Here is an 18623-nt window from a genome sequence, read left to right on the forward strand (position 1 = left end):
CATCTTTATAGGCATGGGAGGAGCAAAAGAAAGCAGGAAATCCTGTGTATTATCATATACAAATATATATGCTAACACATTAATTTTTCATTTTGAAAATCCCAGTTTTTTCTCATACAAAAATGTGCACTATCCCTGAAGACACTTAGTATATACGGTATATAATTACTTGATGAATACAAAAACCAATTACTGAATACACACATACGGACTCAAGTATGAATGGACCTTGTTTGTGCTGCACCTCTTACGCAAGTGAACTTACACTAAGGCAGTTTTGGAGAACCTGTGGCCTAAATGTTATATCTGTGTAGTTCCCATCGGTTCTGGTCAGCATGACCAATGGTCAGGAACATGCTGTATAGCAATAACATTCACAGAGCCATAGGTCCCCACTCATTGTATAAGACATAGATCTTAAGAACTGAATATGCAATAATATTCTCACTGCAGCACCCCATAATAAACACAAGTTGCTAATTTCAGAGTCAAACACTTTTTAGGTAGGGTTAGGAAAAACCGGACTACAAATGTAAAGAGAACTCAATAGTTTCCCTTTAGGCTCACATGACATTTAGACACACACCTAAATGTTCACTGTCCAAAGATGTGCAAAAGAATTCCTTCTAGAGAAAAGATGATATCTAAGTATTATTATGTATCTTTGTCCAGAAATATAGCCATGCCAAATGACTGCACAGAAGGAATGTCCAATCATTAAAGAATGTAAGAATGGCTGTGATAGATCAGACTGAAGGTCCATGCAGTCCAGCATTCTATTTCCATAGGGATCAGCCAAATATCTTGAGGAAGCTCAAAAACAAGATGCGAGTTGCATAGAATCATCCCAGTTGTGTTTCCAGGTACTAATACTGAGCACTGGGCTTGAAAGCAACTAATTATAAACAACAAGCTAATAAAGAAGTTATTGTTGATTAGAAGAAACCTGATTTAAACAGATTTGTGCCAGCAACTTGTCATTTTGGCAGTCCACCCCACTAGTTTGCATACTTTTCATTTCACCATACATAGGAATAAAGCAAACAATTCCAATTTGGTGCCGAATGTGAAAATAAGCAGTTTCAGTTGGGCCAGAGTTAGAAAGGATTCTGGAATATACTGGACTTTTAAACACACTCTGTTGTTGTGTGCCTTCAAGTTATTTCCAACTTATGGCAACCTGAAGGCAAACATCGTGGCATTTTCTTGGCAAGATTGACACAGATGTGGTTTGCCTTTGTTTATTCTGAGGCTGAGAACGTGTGACTTCCCTAAGGACCCCCAGTTGGTTTCTATGGTTGAGCAGCAATTCAAATCCTGGTCTCCAGAGTCATACAACACATGGGCTCTCTATAAATTTGGCAACAAATAATGATGAATACTCCCCCCCCCCCCCCCCGCCAAATTATATTTTTCCCACTGCTCATTCTACCAATTACTTTACTGGTGAAAATAATGCTGCCCTTTTTTTTTTTACTATGTTTCTTAGAGACACATCAAAACAACTGAGAGCTTTGGGAATGAGGAGGAAGGACAAGAGAAATACAGGTGCATTGACTAAATAATTTTAAGAACAAAAGATTTCTGTCCTTTCAAAATGCTGAAATCCTTCCAGATTACTTGCCAAAAATTCTTCTGGCAACTAACCCAGAAAAATATTTCAATATTTGACAGTCCAAGGAGCTAAATGATTATTAGTGTGCACTTCAGACAAAACTAATTTGCTTGCAATTCAACAAACAATATTTAGGATCTAAGTACATGTAATTTGTTGGTTCTCTTGCCAAGGTAAAGGCTACTGTATTAAAACAGCCATCTTCCAAAAAGATAAGGCTGTGTGAACAAGAACCAAGAGTAGCATTTGTAGCAGGTTTTGCAAAATCAAATTGGGCACACATGATGGGAAGAGACCACACACAGGCAAATTCATACCAGTTATGTGATACGCAAAAGGGCATATATAATTAGATCCCAAGAATTGCTTGGCCTGACCAAATGGAAAAGTCTCTTACAATCCTCAAATGCATTTCTTACTCAATAATCTGTACATATTGCCCAGTTTCCCAAGATTTCATCTACAGCTCTGAAATAATTTGGCATTCTACAAAACAGTACGCACATTTGTGATTCGCCTTCCAGTCACTGAATAGCATCTACTGTTTTCACCTACTAACGGTCCCAAAAAGTTTCTTGGAACTAAAGTGGGGAATGCTGCTAACAGAATTCTTCTGCATTGTTATATTCATTTTTTGGAGAAAAAATATTTTTGGCAAGGAGTACTCCACCAGAATAAAGAAGAGGAAAGGAAGGCTATGGCAAGCAGAACAGAAGGAGGAAAATAGGCAGATAATAGGAGTGAACTGGGTGGAAAAACAGTCAGGAAGTTTATTCCATTCACAATAAACAGAACTGAAGCATGGATGACATCTAGCCAGGTACCAAGTATGAGTGCGTCTTAGAGCTTAGAAAAGTTGTTTTCCAATTTCCAGAATCCCTAGCCAGCAGGCCACTAGCCACAGTGAATTCTGGGACGTATAACCCTTAAGAGTAACATTTGCAAACTCTGCTGGTGGTCTATGTCCATCTGACTCCTGACATTGTACAGCTCTGACCAACTAACTTTGAGAAATTTCTCTAAAGTACCAACTATTCCTTTCTTTGATTTTGAGTCGTATATCTACATTGGAGAATTAATGCAGTTTGACACCCCTTTAACTGCCATGACTCAATGGGAATTATTGTTTGGTGAGGCACAAGAACCATTTGGAAGAAAGCCAAAACCTTATAAAATTACAACTCCCATTATTCCATAGCATTCAAGTCATGGCAGTTAAAGCTGTGACCAAAGTGTATTAATTCTCCAGTGAACTGTAGATGCATCCTTGGAGATGCAGTAAACACTGAAATGGTGCATATGGTCTAGAGTTCTAGACATGACTCCTGAGTTGACAGCCTATTATATGGATAAAATTGACAAAATAATTAAAATCAGAGTATAAGTGTAAAGAAAGTTTTTTTCTCCTTTTCTTTGTTTTTCCACACAATTCAGATTGCTTGCTTGTGCTTGTTTTTGTTTACGTACAATCGGTGTTCTTCTCCTTAGCTTTTCTTTTCTTTTTTCATGTTATTTTTTATTGTTATTATTATTTGAGAAAAGGTTACAATTATATAAACATATTCTATACATTTCCCCCTCTTTTATTTACATTCACCCCTGTGCTCCCCTTCCTCAGAGCCATCTCTTCTTCTGTGGTCCCACCAAAAGTTCAATTTTTCATTTGGAGGTAAATTCCCATCTTCTTTTTCCAATAATTTTTCTAGAACTTTTCTCCAAATACGTTCAAAATCATTTTTTCCCATAATGCCTTCTTTACTTTTAAATTTGATGTTAGCTTGTCATTCAGTGCCATTCGCCAAACTTCTTTATACCATTCATTAATTTGTATTTTCATTTCTCCTTTCTAATATTTTGCAATTAGTAATCTAGCTGCTGTTAATAGCATGTCTATTAAATTGTTTCCCTCTTACCTTTCTTATCCTCTTTTTTAATTAAAAGTAATATTTCCACTGGATTCCTTCTAATTTTTATATTCATAATATTTTCTATTTCCCTTATGACCAATTCCCAAAAACCTTTACAATCCCACCACATATGCATGTAGGTTCCAATTTCCTGGCACCCTTGCCAGCATTTTTCATTATTATTCTTATTCATAATATTTAACCTTCTTGGTGTTAAATACCACTTCCAAATTAGTTTATAATAATTTTCTTTTATTCTAATTGACATGTTTTTAATTGTCTTGTTTTCCATATCTCCTCCCATTCTTTTTCTGTTATCTTTGTTCCTAATTCCTCCTCCCATGATTCTCTTAATGTTAATCTTTTCTTTTTTTTCTGTGTCTTTAATTAGTATTTTTTTTCCTTAGCTTTTCAAACATGTTGGTCTAAAGGCAGACACTTTGCTGAGGCTAAATAGGTCTGGGTCTTGTCAGTGGCTGAAGGGGAAGACCACCTGCAAACTCCAGGTTCACTAGTATGAATTCCACTGAATGGAAAAAGAAGGTAGGATACAAATGTGCTAAACTACATAGAATAGGATGGAAAGAGAAACAAACAAAATTTACTCTATTAACTAACACATGCAGGCTAAGTCACTGTTTGGTTATTTGACAAACAGTTCTGGAAACTGAATTTCTGATTTTTTCCATTTTGTTTAACCAAAACCTAATAAAAGCACATGTACTGCTCAGGGCAAAGTCAAACTGCTGAAAATGTTTATTTGCTCCAAACGAAATGTACAAAAGATATGCCAAAAATAAACACATTTTAAAGGCAAAACATTAATCCAAACGCAAAGAAAATAGAGAATAATTCAGAAATCTGAAGATGTACACAATATTCTTTAGCTGGAATGACTGATGTGGAATACTCAATACCTACACTTTTTACGTGTAACTGGCTTTTTAAAAGTTGTAGATTCCACATCTGCAGAACAGACATTGTGAAATGCTTCTAAGTGCCAAAGAGTGATTCAAAGCAATTTTGAAAGAGATTGAAATGTCTTTTAGAAGGTAAAAGAGATACGTTCACAATCAAAGAATGTAAATAATTTGGGTAAACAACTGATGCTATTATTGGGGTAAGTTTTTAAAACAAATCAAATGCATGTTTCTTTAATTTTACACACTCATTATAAGTATCTTTCTGCATATTATACTATAAAGAACAGTCTCAATAAAAATAAAAAATGAATATATAAACCAGGAATCCATAGAATCATGGGGCTCTATTTTCATGCTATCAACGGAGGGTCTCATCTGCACCTCCCACAGAAGAACCAAGCTGAATGAACGGGAAACAAGAAACTAATCCAGAGACATAAAACACAAGATCAACAGGATGTGTATGAAACTTACTAGATGTGTGTGCAAGAGTGAGAAAAATGAGAACACAGGAATATATTAGAGAAAAAAATTAGGTTCCCGTCCCTTCCCTCAATTCTTAGATTTTTCTAGGAAAGCAGAGTGGGAATATTACAAAGCCCCCCCAGTCTCTCCTGGTATTAAAGAGCTGCTGAATTGCCTTTGCACTACCCTTTCATGACCAAACTTTCATATTAAGCTAAAAACACTTTCCATACTTGTTCAGGAACAGATTCCCTAAGCAAAGATGCACATGAAAACTAGGCATCTGAATGAAATTAGGATAATTCAAAACAGGTTATACAAAAACTTACTCCAAGTCATAAGCAGATCTAGGAGGAAAAAAACAGGAAGATCTTCTATCCAAACAAAGAAATCCAACCATTATATTAACCAATGCATATTGTTCAGAGATGAACACTTGATTCTAAATGTTTGGAAGTCAAAAAACTATAGGATAGCTTCCTTAACAAAATGCTCAATTTGGAGCAAAAGTCTGAGGATAAGAGAACAGTGAACATATTTGAAATGAAAACTATCAATGCTATGGTAACTCACTGTTCTGTCTAGCTTAGCCTACAGCCAAAAGTACCAAGCTTTGAAGATCAGAAGTACATCAAGAACTGCAGATCAGCCATAGGAAGTCTACTGGATAAAACCACCTGTTCTGAAGCTTTGAACAGGAGCAGAGTCAGGACACAGACAGGTTAAAACTGCAAGAAAGACTGAAATTTGGACCTTTTGCACTGTTGTTTCTGTTGTGTGCCTTCAAGGCATTTCTGACTTACGGTAACGCTATGGTTCTCTTGATTTGTTCAGAAAGATTTGTGCTTACCTTCCTCTGAGACTGACCGAGTTGAATTGCCCAAGGTCACCTAATGGATTGCCATGAACAAGTGGGGATTCAATCCCTTATCTCTAAAACCATAGTCCAATCTACTGCACCATACTGGCTCTTTTTTAAAGCATTTTTTTCTGGCATTAATGAGTGGTACAACGGTCGATCTCAATTGCTGACCACCGGTTACATCACGATATAACTTCGCTATCACCAATCTAATTGTATTGGTCTACGACCACACCATTCACTCTTCCCTGTCCCACTGGCGACCGGAGTCATTTCACAGAGCCATTCAAAAATGAAGGGAAGAGTGATGGTCACAGGCAGACAGGCCCTTCCTATACTGATGCATGGAAAGACACACCGAATTCTTGTGAAGTATAAACAGATTTGTGAAGTTTATTTGATCTAGAATAAGAAGGCTGCTCAGATATTAGGAGAGGTTCAGATGCGTAATGGTTTCAGAAGATTATCAAGCTGTTTCCTTAAAAGAAAATGATTCTTTAACTTGTCTTCCACAGAACTATGTTCACTCACAGGTGAACTAATCGGGCTTTTCAAAACCCTTCAGTCCTCCCTTCCCGAGGCTCCTAGTATAAGCTCTCTAAAAAAATGTAGCACTTCTTCCCGAAGGCTATTTTTAATTCCCCCCTCACAGAGGCTCTTCTCTCTGAGCTCCAAACACTTCTCTTTTTCAACCTCAGACTCCTCTCTACCCAAATCCCCCTCTCCCTGGTGTTCTCTACCTTCTGTAGCTCGGCAACACTATTTAACTCCCCCAGTAATCAGGCACCACTACCATATAAGGAGCAGGCTGTTCCCTCCTCCTTTAGCTTGGATCGGGCCGTTTCTCCCAGGGCCTAGAACCTTTCCTACACACTGGCATGGCAAGGTAGGCCCATTCCATTACAAGTGGCTTTTAGGTAATAAATACATATTTTGATGCAAAACCTTTCTCAGCCATATTATGCCATACATTAGTGACAGTTCAAAGACATTTTCAGAGTTTTAACTAAGGACAGGCTAAGAACGGGTCTTCATAGTCAGCAGGAACATTAATGGTAATGTGTTTTCTTTACAAATACAGGATGAAAACATGCAAATTAGCATCTTGATCCATAGCTAAAGATAATCTTGTGGGGTGCAGAATGGATGAATTTGTAAAATAATTCAGTAATTACTCAGAACACCCTCCCCTAATAACTCTTAACACTCAGCCAGTGTGAACAGTGAGGAATGACAGGCAGTGTAGTGCAACAACAATGTCTCCAGAAAAGTTAAGAAAGACTACCATGAAAGCAATGTATGCTCTAGTCCAGAGTTTTTAAAACTTTATTCGATTGCATGCCTACAGTTGTGGCTTGCTCAGCATATAAAGTGTTTTAGAATGGGGTTTTTTTTAATGATAAGGCCATCTGCAAAACTGCCAGATTAATTCAGCATCTTCTTCAGTCTAACATAGCTCTGCTGATGAAGGTGATTCATACTGAGCATGGTTATTACCCGTACTCATATCCAAAGAAGTAGGTTTGTATCTACAAAAACTCATGTGAAAACAAAGAACAATTTGTTTTAAAAGTTTTGCAACATTTCCTTTTTCCCTTCCTTCCCTCCCTTCTTTTCATGCTGAGCAGTAGGGATTCTTTTTATGATTAGCGGTACAGCAGCCAGTACAGCAGAGGTACTTCTGTATTATTTCACAACATCAGAGTCCGAAGTCACACAGCATGAAATCCATGCCATTTTCCTCTTCTGTCCTGAAGGCCGTTCCAAAAACTAGAGCAACCTGACATGGAAAGAAGCCTTTATGTGCATGCCTCCTACGCAGCTACAGACCTCTGCAGTCACTGGGCAGTGCAGAAAAATGTCATGCTGTAGATGTTCTAATGCCTCTATAGATTACACCAAACCATACTAATTTTCTGTATTCTCTTAATTACAGACTTTCTAAGTATACAGGGCACAGTGCTGATGAACCACAATCAAATAAGGCACCCCTACATATGGTAGAGTCTCAAAATGAGGAACTTGTGAAGTCAGTCAGAAACATGAAACAGAATTTCAGTTTTAAAAAGTTTTGATTTCCATGGGTTTTGGACAGAGGGTTCCTTGGAAGATTTATTGAACTTGTCAACTCTCCACACTTATCACAAGAAAAACACACAGAACAGACCCATTTTGAAGCTTTGAAGGGACCATTATTTATGAGCGGCTTTAAGGATTAGAAATCGTTTGTTTATTTCATATATCTAATTAGTTTTACTCCACTAAAGAGAGTCATAAAGTCTAATGGTTTGGTGACAAATTAAGAGGAACAGTCAATAAAACTCTAAGGAATGCTCTATATAAAGTCACTAATTAACCCAAGTTCACAAAGACTTTAAGACTTATGAGAAATGTGGTTCTCAATGTTCAAGGAAGTTTTCATTTGTAGAGATAAGAGTAACATAGCCATTTTTTCTCAGCTCAGTTTTTCATTAGTCCTGCTGAAGTCAACAGCAGGGTAGACAACTAATTCTCTATTCTTTTCTCAACCAGTACTATATACAGCATTGTGAATAACTACTTGCATGAGTACAAAAAGGTAGAATTCCTAGAATAAATAACAGTAACATACCCTGTCATTCTTCAAACCAGAAAGTGTTGTGTTTGTTAGTATACACAGGAGCACATGTTTTTATATTAGTTTTTGTAAAGCACTTTTACAACATTGTTATTTGCAAAACCATGCAATGAGTGAGCCAGAGGTGAATTATACATATTCAGTGTAGTGATGCCTGAAATTGACAAATGCTCACAAAATGTACATTTGAGATTACAGGAGCTAAAACAATGTGCTAATTCCACCCGATGTGTTATACGGATCTTTTGATGTGGAGGTCTGAGGATCAATACACATGTATAATCCAATCCAATATTAACATGAGAATTCCTATATACTATTACATCATACTTTTGCTCATCTTTGCCACAATTTATGGGAAATGACCAATACTACTCTATAGTTATATGTTAACTTTGCTCTTTTATGAACAACACAGTGAAAATAATGCTTCCCTCTGCATTAAAGAGGCAAAAATAATGGTAAAGATCATTAGATGGTAAAATCAATATAAAGATGTTTGCTGTTTCAAATACTAAATGACATCAAGACACTGCTATTATCTTAAGAATCACTTCCATATTTTAACCTCCTAAAATTTACTGTTGGGTCTGGTCTAACATACCCATTTTATAGCACCTCACTTGTCTTGAGATAACTCCTCTCCATTTCAGTTTTTTTCACCTAGTTCAACCAAACCCTCTGAGATATTGTTTGGCACTATTTGCAATATGAGACAAATTACTAAAAATCACTGTTTCAGAAATAGCCCAGCTTTGACAGTAAGGTTTTGTAGCAAAAGAAAATAATGATTTATTACCCTTTCCAAGCTATAATTCCAAGCTCCATGAGACTCATTCTTTCCAGAAATTTCCAAGATTAATATAAAGGAATAATACAGCTACTATTAAGCATATCAACAAAATGTGATCTAATGGTCTGAACTATATCACCATGGAAGTACCATTATCTTACTTTAACAGGTGACCAGAAAAGCTTGCCTGTGACTCAGTAGTCTTTTATGTTATCACAGGGCTGTTCTGGGAGACTTACATTAAGTCTAGGTCAAATGCATTATGTTATATCAAAACCAGAAACTGCGAAAGAGTTTGAGCCACAGAGATTTCACATTAAAACAGATTACAGTGTTTCTTAGTCCATGCTGATGTTTTCTGTGCACAAATTAGTGAATTAGTTGCAGGAGAAGAGTGAAGCACAATGAAGCAGAAACAGCCATTCCATTAAGAATGGGAGGGAAGAGCATCACATCCATAGAAGCCATGAAAACAATTAAATTATCTCCAATTTATTCATTTATAAACCTAGAATTATAGAATCATAGAATCGTAGAGCTGGAAGAGACCTCATGGGCCATCCAGTCCAACCCTCTGCAAGAAGCAGGAAAATCTCATTCAAAGCATCCCCTAAGACATTTATGTCAGCAACATTTTTATTTAAAATTCTGTTAAATATATGGACACATGTACTCATCATTTCACATTAAATGAAGGGTTTTTGACATTATTCAAATAAATGTTTGTTTGAAAGTGTATAATAACCCAGAAAACGTCACCTCACAATCTATATGAGTGACAACTAGATTTTTAAAATTGTGAGTTGTCGTGGAACCAAGGATTGATGCTAAAGCTTCAGTGGAGAAACTTTTTCCCAATGATAACGCTTACAGGAGAATTTCCCTTCCAGGGGTTGATTTCCTCTCACTTCCCGCTGTCCCACCCCCATTTGTAACAAGGCATCATATGTAAGACAAGTGTTTTTAACCCGAGGACTACCTATATACACTTTGGGGTTGGTTTGTGAATTCATAAGTGACTTCAAGTTGGCAAAACTATGTACAAAAATATAGTGGCAAAACAATCTGTTATAACTATGTGTTACACAACTATCTCGATCATATTCATATCATTATTTTAATAATTAAATAAAATACGTTTAATTTGGCTCGTGGCACCCAAGAATTGAGAAACCAAAGAGATTACTGTGCTTTCATTTTTGTTAAAGTGCATTATCTGCATCTTAAAACCTGTTGGTTGTGTCAACTAGGGTAAAAACATTCAAACAATGAGGTTTACAATGAACAAATGATTTATTGAGACTATAGGTAAGAAGCAGTGTAATCTTTCTCTACATTGTTGTTTCAATGGGCAAGTTTGATGTCAGAAGTTCAGTTCAGGTTACAAGAAACAATTCAATCAAAAATTACTAAAATGTAGTGTTGCATGAAGCAGAGAAACTGAGTGACTCACTGGCAAAACAGGGTGGCTCTTAACTACTCCAATTAGTTAAGGTTGTAAATAGCTTTGTTGTTTATCTTCACCCAAATCACTGTTGTTTCATGTTAGACTAGGACTAACATGAAACAGCCAGTACCCAGGAGATAATCCAAGGTTTCCAAAAGCATTATGCACACTGACTAATGTAGGCATTAAGAATTTGTTTTTACAGCCCCAAATATTGCCATCTTATTTCTCACCATCACAGGCAATTAGATTAACAATGAACAGAAATAAAACACTACCAGAAAAAAAATTTAAAAAAACATTCTGGACTATGCTTCCTCCCCCACCCCCTTCCTTTGGGCAAAAAATGCATGCACATATTTTACAGCCTTATAATTAGACATCAGGACAAGTAAACCTACTGAAATCATTTCTTTTACATAAAAGGAGAGAAACATTTAAAAATAAAATACATGTTTATTTAATCTACTCCACAGTTCTGGCTTGTAAAAGAAAACAAAAAAAGGAAATATTAAAGACAGTCTTTACCTTATTAAATTACAGAGTTTGTTCTTTATAAACTTTCACACTTCCTACAATATCTCTAACACTTCCTTCAATGACCCTTATTCAGCTATAACTAGTTAAATAGGCATATGATGAAACAACTAAAAAGTCTTAAAGACTTTTCACAATCCCCTTTTAAAAAGTATTTGCAGCTGTACAGTCTCTGTGCTGTTATAAAAAAGGGCTGTGCGTGTGTTGTGTTAAACAGCCACTGAACAACCATAACTATCCATACATCCCTTATAACTAAATGGGAGACAGTTAACTGCAACTGGATTGAACTTGATATACAATTAAAAAATGAATTTGGAGCTTCTAGGACTTAAATGTCATGAAAGCGCAAAAGATACTTCTATGGTTAACATTAAAAAATGAAACCTATTTTGGAAGAATTGGCTTGAGAACTTGTTAAATACAGAAATAAAAGCATCTGAATAGAAATCAAGATTTTACCAGAAAAGGCCAATTATACTTCCCGAAAGACTTCCCACTGAATCTCATGACTCCCACCAATTTATCCAAATACTTAATAATTACCTAACAAGTTAGGACCATGTTCTGTTCCTATGAAAATATAATCACTGCCTAAGAATTTTTCCTACCAGAGAGAACAACTTCAGAAAAAGGATAAATTGAAGCAACGTTAAAAGGAATAGAGAACAGGCAAAAGTTATGGCCTTGGCCAACAAAAAAGCGTACTCTCGATAGCCTTTCCCCATATATTGTTTAAAAAAAAACACTAAAATTTTATATCATTCAAAAACATGCCAACACTTTGGGAAGTTCTTTGAGGGCAAATCAATGCTAATTACCCAGGGTTAAGAGATCTGAAGGGTTAAAAAACAGCAGGTCAATTTCTAAATAATAAATAGTAATATAATATACCATTGTCACTTACATTATTTATTAAGAAAGACATGCACTTGTAGAGAGGAAAAGATAAAGCCTCTATTTTCTCACCCTTGCACCAACACTTATTTTTAATTGAACACAATGGAAATAGGTCCTTCCAGAGCCTTAAGCAATATGTCTGCAACTGTCCCTGGAGAGGAAACACATTATTTTTGTGATGTGCCAGGGTTCTCTTTGCCTCCGGCCCAAAAATTTCATCTGTTCCCAAATTCCTCTCAGTTCACTGCACAGCCTTCTTCTACCTTGAAACCAATGAGGAAAAACAGAGTTCATTCAGAGTATGTATGCAGCTCTGTCTGTCGGGGAAGGACCTGGAAGCATGAAACACTGACTACACAGTAAACAAAGAATACTCATAAAAGAAAAGTATGCTTTTGGAAACATCAAATGAGTCAGTGCTAAAGATGCTATGTTTAGACATGAGATGATAATCCAGAAAGAGCATCTCACACTTGATTCTGCATTGAGCAAGGCTTTAATACTTTTTATTACACACAGAGATAACACAACACACCACTTTTGAAACTTGGGAGGTTTTGTACTATTATTTTAATTATATAAGCACATGAGTTGCTTTGGGGGAACAACAGTGTATACATTTTTCTGAACCGATCAACAAGCAATTGTTTGTGATTGTTGGATTGGTCAGCGTTATAGCCTGCAAGTAGATGGTGCCTCAATGTCAGGTCACCCTGGGGGGATGGTGGAGGCATTGCTGATTCTCTTTCTGGTTTAAAAATAGGTTCAAAAAAGAATGAGTCAGGGATGGAGGAAAGAGAGAATAGACATGAAGAGACAGAGGTGAACATATTTTAATTGTGTAGCAGATATACTAGAAAACATGTCCTTTTCACCTATGAATGAGAAAGGACCTCTATCAAAGCTGAAAATAAAGAAGCTCTGCCCCTTTTTTATACACAGTTCTACCACTTTGATACTACTTTAACTGCCCTGGTTTCATCCTACAGCAGCAAAACATAGTGCATGTGCAAGGAACAATTCTATTCCTAATAAAATAAATACAAATCTTTGCACCCCTGAGCAGTGCATGGTGCTGGCAACAATGGATGAAGTTAGAATTTACCACATCTTCAAAAAAAAGGTTAAAACTATAAGTAACCTTGGTGTTCACTAGCCTTATTCCCTGGCCTAAATCCAGTACAAAGCTAGGTATGATAGAAACTATTGCCTTGACTGAAGCATGCCTACTGGATTTAAGCCCTTATAACTATACTGTACATATTCTATGCAAAAGCCTTTCTCAGAAATGTACACTTTCTAGCAGCTTCCTTTACATCAACAGAAGAAACCAGGAGGACATGGCATATGGCTAGACATGGAAGTGAGGGACAAACATCAGACATGCCTTTACACAAGTTTCATCTGGTATAACAGCTGTGCTTCTTGGAGAAGACAGATCTGGCCAAAGTGATATATGCCTCAATCACTTCCTGTTTAGATTACCATTTTTAGGCAATTGTAGGGACTGTGTGATTCAAGACTCTTAGCAGCATTTGGAAAGTTTTTGAAAGGTAGAGCCAGCTTGTTTTTTGGTGTGTGTTATGCAGTCCACTTGGAAATGTATTTGGCATTGCCTGGGTTGCTGTCCATGATTTGAACTTATGATTTGAATTAAATGATTTGAAGTTATGATTTGAATTAAACAAACCTTTGGAAGAACTTATAATTTGTAATACACACACACACACACACACACACACACACACACACACACAAAGCTATCTTCAAAATGCACCAAAATAGCAAATTCCTGAAAAAAAACACTTCTCAATCACACACACACACCCTCCCCCCCCCCCCCAGTTTACAAAAAAAATGTTTGGGCTGTGACCCCAAATCTAAAGAGCAAATTTGGTCAAAACTAGTTGATTAGGCTAGCCCCCACACTAGCAGCCTTCAAGAAAAACTTGAAAACATGGCTCTTTCGCTGTGCTTTTGGAGAGTAACCATTTTATATTTCTTTTCCATTGCTCCCTCTAATATCTATCCTCCAGAATACCCCACTCCCTTATGACCCTGTTCGCTGTGGTTTTTATTTTTATGTCTTTCTCACCCCGAGTTTTAACTTAATGTTCATGTGGTCTGCCCTTGTTTTCATTGTCTCCTTGTTTTATTTTGTAATGGATATTATTTATTGTATTGCTTATTGTATTGTGATGTGCTGTTCTTTTATATGCTGTTTACATTGTATTGTTTTGGGCATGGCCCCATGTAAGCCGCCCCGAGTCCCCGTTGGGGAGATGGTGGCGGGGTATAAATAAAGTTTTATTATTATTATTATTATTATTATTATTATTATTATTATTATTATTATTTGCATTCTAGAGCAAAATTTAGAGAAATCAAAAATGTAAGTACATTCAAATATTCTTTGAAGCAGTCAGGTGGGCTAAGTTGAAAATTCTATCTTTAGACTCATTTATTTTAGTCTCCTTTCACCAAGTTTGGTGATCAAGCATTTGTATATGGATTTTATAGCATAACAGAGTCAAAACACTTTAAACTTTAGTACAGATATTAAACAGGTCATGCGTCAGTTATTTCTCAGCTCATTTCAACGTGCTATAAGGCCCTGAGTAGTTTGCAGTGTTTTGAAAATACTACTTCCATTTATATGAACCTTAACATAACTTATGGTCTTCTACCGTGTTTCCCCGAAAATAAGACAGTGTCTTATATTAATTTTTGCTCCCAAAGATGCTCTAGGTCTTATTTCCAGGGGATGTCTTATTTTTCCATGAAGAAGAATTCACATTTATTGTTGAACAAAAAAATGAACATTTATTATATACTGTACAGTAGTTGTCATCATAAACCAGCATAACCAGACAAACTGTGAATCCTATCAAGAATTTCTTGTTACTACCATATTTCCATGTACAACACTTTATGGTACGTACCGATCCTGCATGCTCTGGTGTTCTGTTCGGCGGGCATGCTTCCAAACAAAAACTTTGCTAGGTCTTACTTTCAGGGGAGGCCTTATATTTAGCAATTTAGCAAAACCTCTACTAGGTCTTATTTTCTGGGGATGTCTTATTTTAGGGGAAACAGGGTAGGATGAACCACTATCAAATGTAGCCAGAGTTCTAAAAAAATAAATGATTAGGATCATTATCCTTGACCTTACTGAGATCAATGTTGCTTGTAGGATAATATGTAAATATGGTGTGTAGTTAATGGCATGTGCAGGCATAAATTAACCTTCTGCCTGCATATGTTTATTTTGGGTATTGGGTATGTTTATTTTGGGTATTTCCTCTCCGCACCCCTCCTCAGGACCTATTGTAAAGATGCTAAAAGTGGCCATTCATGCATGAAGGAGAGTTGACACCACATTAGCATGTAATATGTCCCTATTTATTTTTAAATATTTATTTATTCCATACATTTGTATCCTGTCCTTCTCTCACACACATCCGGGGGGGGGGGGGGGGGCACTCAGGGCGGCTTCACAACCGGCAATCTTTTTTTTTTTCGTGTCAGGAGCAACCGGAGTTGCTTCTGGAGTGAGAGAATTGGCCATCTGCAAGGACGATGCCCAGGGGACGCCCAGATGTTTTGATGTTTTACCATCCTTGTGGGAGGCTTCTCTCATGTCCCTGCATGGAGCTGGAGCTGAAAGAGGGAGCTCATACGCGCTCTCCCCGGGTGGGATTCGAACCTGGCAGCTTTCAGGTCAGCAACCCAACCTTCAAGTCATGAGGCTTTTATCCCCTAGGCCACCGGAGGCTCCTAACAGGCAATCATTAGATGCCAAAACAACCATTATAGAAACAAATTACAATTAGAACAGATAATTAAAACATCATTTTAAAATTACACAAGTCTAGGTCATAGTTTAGGGTCTGACCATCTGACTATAGCTAGATGTGGATTGACTATATTAACCACTGAGTATTCCAGAGGTTTTCAGCAGATGATTTCGTCTCTTTGCCTTTGGCTAAGGGGACATAACCAGAGGCTTCAGCGATCTCCCCATCTGTCCTTCATACATACATGGTCGTGGGTGAGGGCTTCAGCGGAGAAAGGCAAATGGCTCAGCATAGTGGTACTTCCACGTGTTACTATTACACAATGCTGTGCTGTGCAACATTCCAGCCAGTATATAAATAAATTAGTTAGGCCACTGATTTCCAAGGTGCACTGGGAAGAACTGATATTAGATCCCAGGGAGACTGGACAGTGCCAGAAGGACACTTGTGGCTCACACATAATCAACACATACAAGCATGCAATATTATCATGTCTGTCTGTACATATACATTAGGAAGATGGTATTTGAACAAGTTTTAAGTCAACAATCATTAGTTTAATGTGTCACACCAAGCTTTTTAAGGTTAATTTTCCAAAACAAACTACCTAGAGAGAGGACAGTGGTCCATTTTGCAGGTTTGTACTGGTTTTAAAGAAATTATGCTTGGCCACTGCCATTGCGTGTACTTTTCCCAATGATTAAGAGCAAATGTCTCCTGCCATCTTATTTTTTAAGGCAAATATAAGGTCTAGGCAGCTTCAGTGATCATGATTAAACAGGTTTAATGATAGCCAGATGTTGACATAACTGAAGACAAATACTTACAACTCAACCATATCACTGCATTAGTACATTTCATTGAAACTTACTAGAGAATTGCCTTCATTGACAGCAATTAAGCACTATGTACAATGTACCAACAACATAACCAAATGTCAACATTGCTGAAACATTCTATCCCAATTTACAAAAACTGCAACCTTTGTGTATATGTTCTTAGTTTGTATTCTACAAAGGGAGGGAGGAATAGTGTCTTCTAGGACATCATAACAAATGGAAGAATCCCATTTTAATTTTATTTGAACTGTGACCACAAGTAATTTTGTAACTGAACTGTAGAAACCGTTTCTATATTGACTCCTGTTCTAGCACTATCATGTCTATTCCTCACAGTTGGTGAAGCAGACTGAGTGTCAATACGACTTGACTGGGGATGCAAAAGTGGAAGATATCAATTTGAGATCAAAAAAACCCCAAAACAAAACAGAAACATATACACTGCAGAATAACCTCTCATCATCTGCAATCAGTTGTGTTTTGCTCCAGATGTACTTTAGAAAAATGAGAAAGAGAATTCTGCACAACCATGGCTACAAGTTGTAATGGGTATGTATTTTTCAACCCTCTTTCTTGTGAATTGTGTGCTTCTATAAAAATTTGTCAAGACAAACAGGGATCAGTGATAGGCTCAAGAGTCACATGCCATTCTACCCTTCATATTCAAAATAATACCTAAAAATCTCTATTTACAATCAAATAAGCTGTAGGGTATATCTTCTGTGAGACCAATTCTCAGCTTTCAAAAAACCCTGAACCCACTTTGTTTTGCCCCACCAGCAGGACACAGAGGAAGGTCCCGTCAACATATATCAACTCTGAGGCAGGCATATATAGGAAAATGAGCTACTTCTGATACCTAGGTCTCAGGTATCTTTAAATGTTACCTTGGCACTTTTATTTTAGGGGTGGCAAAATATGGCAATGGTGCTAAATATGATCTTCCCAGGCTGCTTTTGCAGGCCCTGAATCTCCAGGACCACTTTTTTCTGAGGAAAAAAAAAAGAATGAAACTCCTCTCCAGGAAACCTCTTGGAGAATTGATTAACTATTTTTAAAAAGTTGCAAACTATTCAATCTCAACAAATATCAGACATGAACTTTCAACATCCTCTAGTTTCATTAATCCTTGCAACTCACAGAAGGTTTCAAGGGGAGAAAAATTGCCCCACTCATGGTATGGACAGAAGAATTGTGCCTACATGATATGGCATTATTGGGGAATTGCATAAGGGGATACCAGGTACCTCCTTATGCAAGTGTGAAAAGTGTGCTACCTAAATGAACAGAAACAGAAAAGGAGATTCCATCTGAACATTAGGAAGAACTTCCTGACTGTAAGAGCTGTTAAACATTGGAACTCTCTGCCTCAGAGTATGATGGAAGCTCCTTCTTTGGAGGCTTTTAAATAGAGGCTGAGATGGCCATCTGTCACGGGGACTTTGATCATGCTTTTCCATGTGGCCTCTTCCAACTTTATGATTCTACGATTCTATGAAATCTCAAATATAAGAATTTCTTTGCTGTGCATAAAGGTTATCTTGGAAAGAAAAATGGCACTGGAAGCCAGCAAACCATTTTGCATCGCAGAAACCTCTGAGTTCATAAATCTATCTATCTATCAATGCAGTCATGCCGAGCACATGATCTTGGAGGTGTCTACAGACAACGCCGGCTCTTCGGCTTAGAAAAAGAGATGAGCACCAACCTGCAGAGTCGGACAGGACTAGACTTAATGTCAGGGGAAAACCTTTACCTTTACCTTTTATCTATCTATTTTTTTCTACATCTTGAACAAGGTTAATGAATCAGGAGCAGGAAACGTGGAGACGCCAAGAAAATGTTGATGTCCGTGACCACCAAAATGGGTAACCAAAATGTAGAGTTTCTAACATAGTAATGCCCATAGGTTAGCATATTT

The 18623-nt window shown here is 37.1% G+C and overlaps 1 protein-coding gene across 8 annotated transcripts in view; it reads right to left on the bottom strand.

Annotated features, from left to right (window-relative positions):
- Nucleotides 1-18623, bottom strand: part of wdr70 (WD repeat domain 70) — a 218253-nt gene that overhangs the window by 135702 nt on the left and 63928 nt on the right. The gene's annotated exons all lie outside the window — the stretch shown is intronic.

Source organism: Anolis carolinensis, chromosome 2, assembly GCF_035594765.1.
Source record: "Anolis carolinensis isolate JA03-04 chromosome 2, rAnoCar3.1.pri, whole genome shotgun sequence".
Lineage (NCBI taxonomy): Eukaryota > Metazoa > Chordata > Lepidosauria > Squamata > Dactyloidae > Anolis > Anolis carolinensis.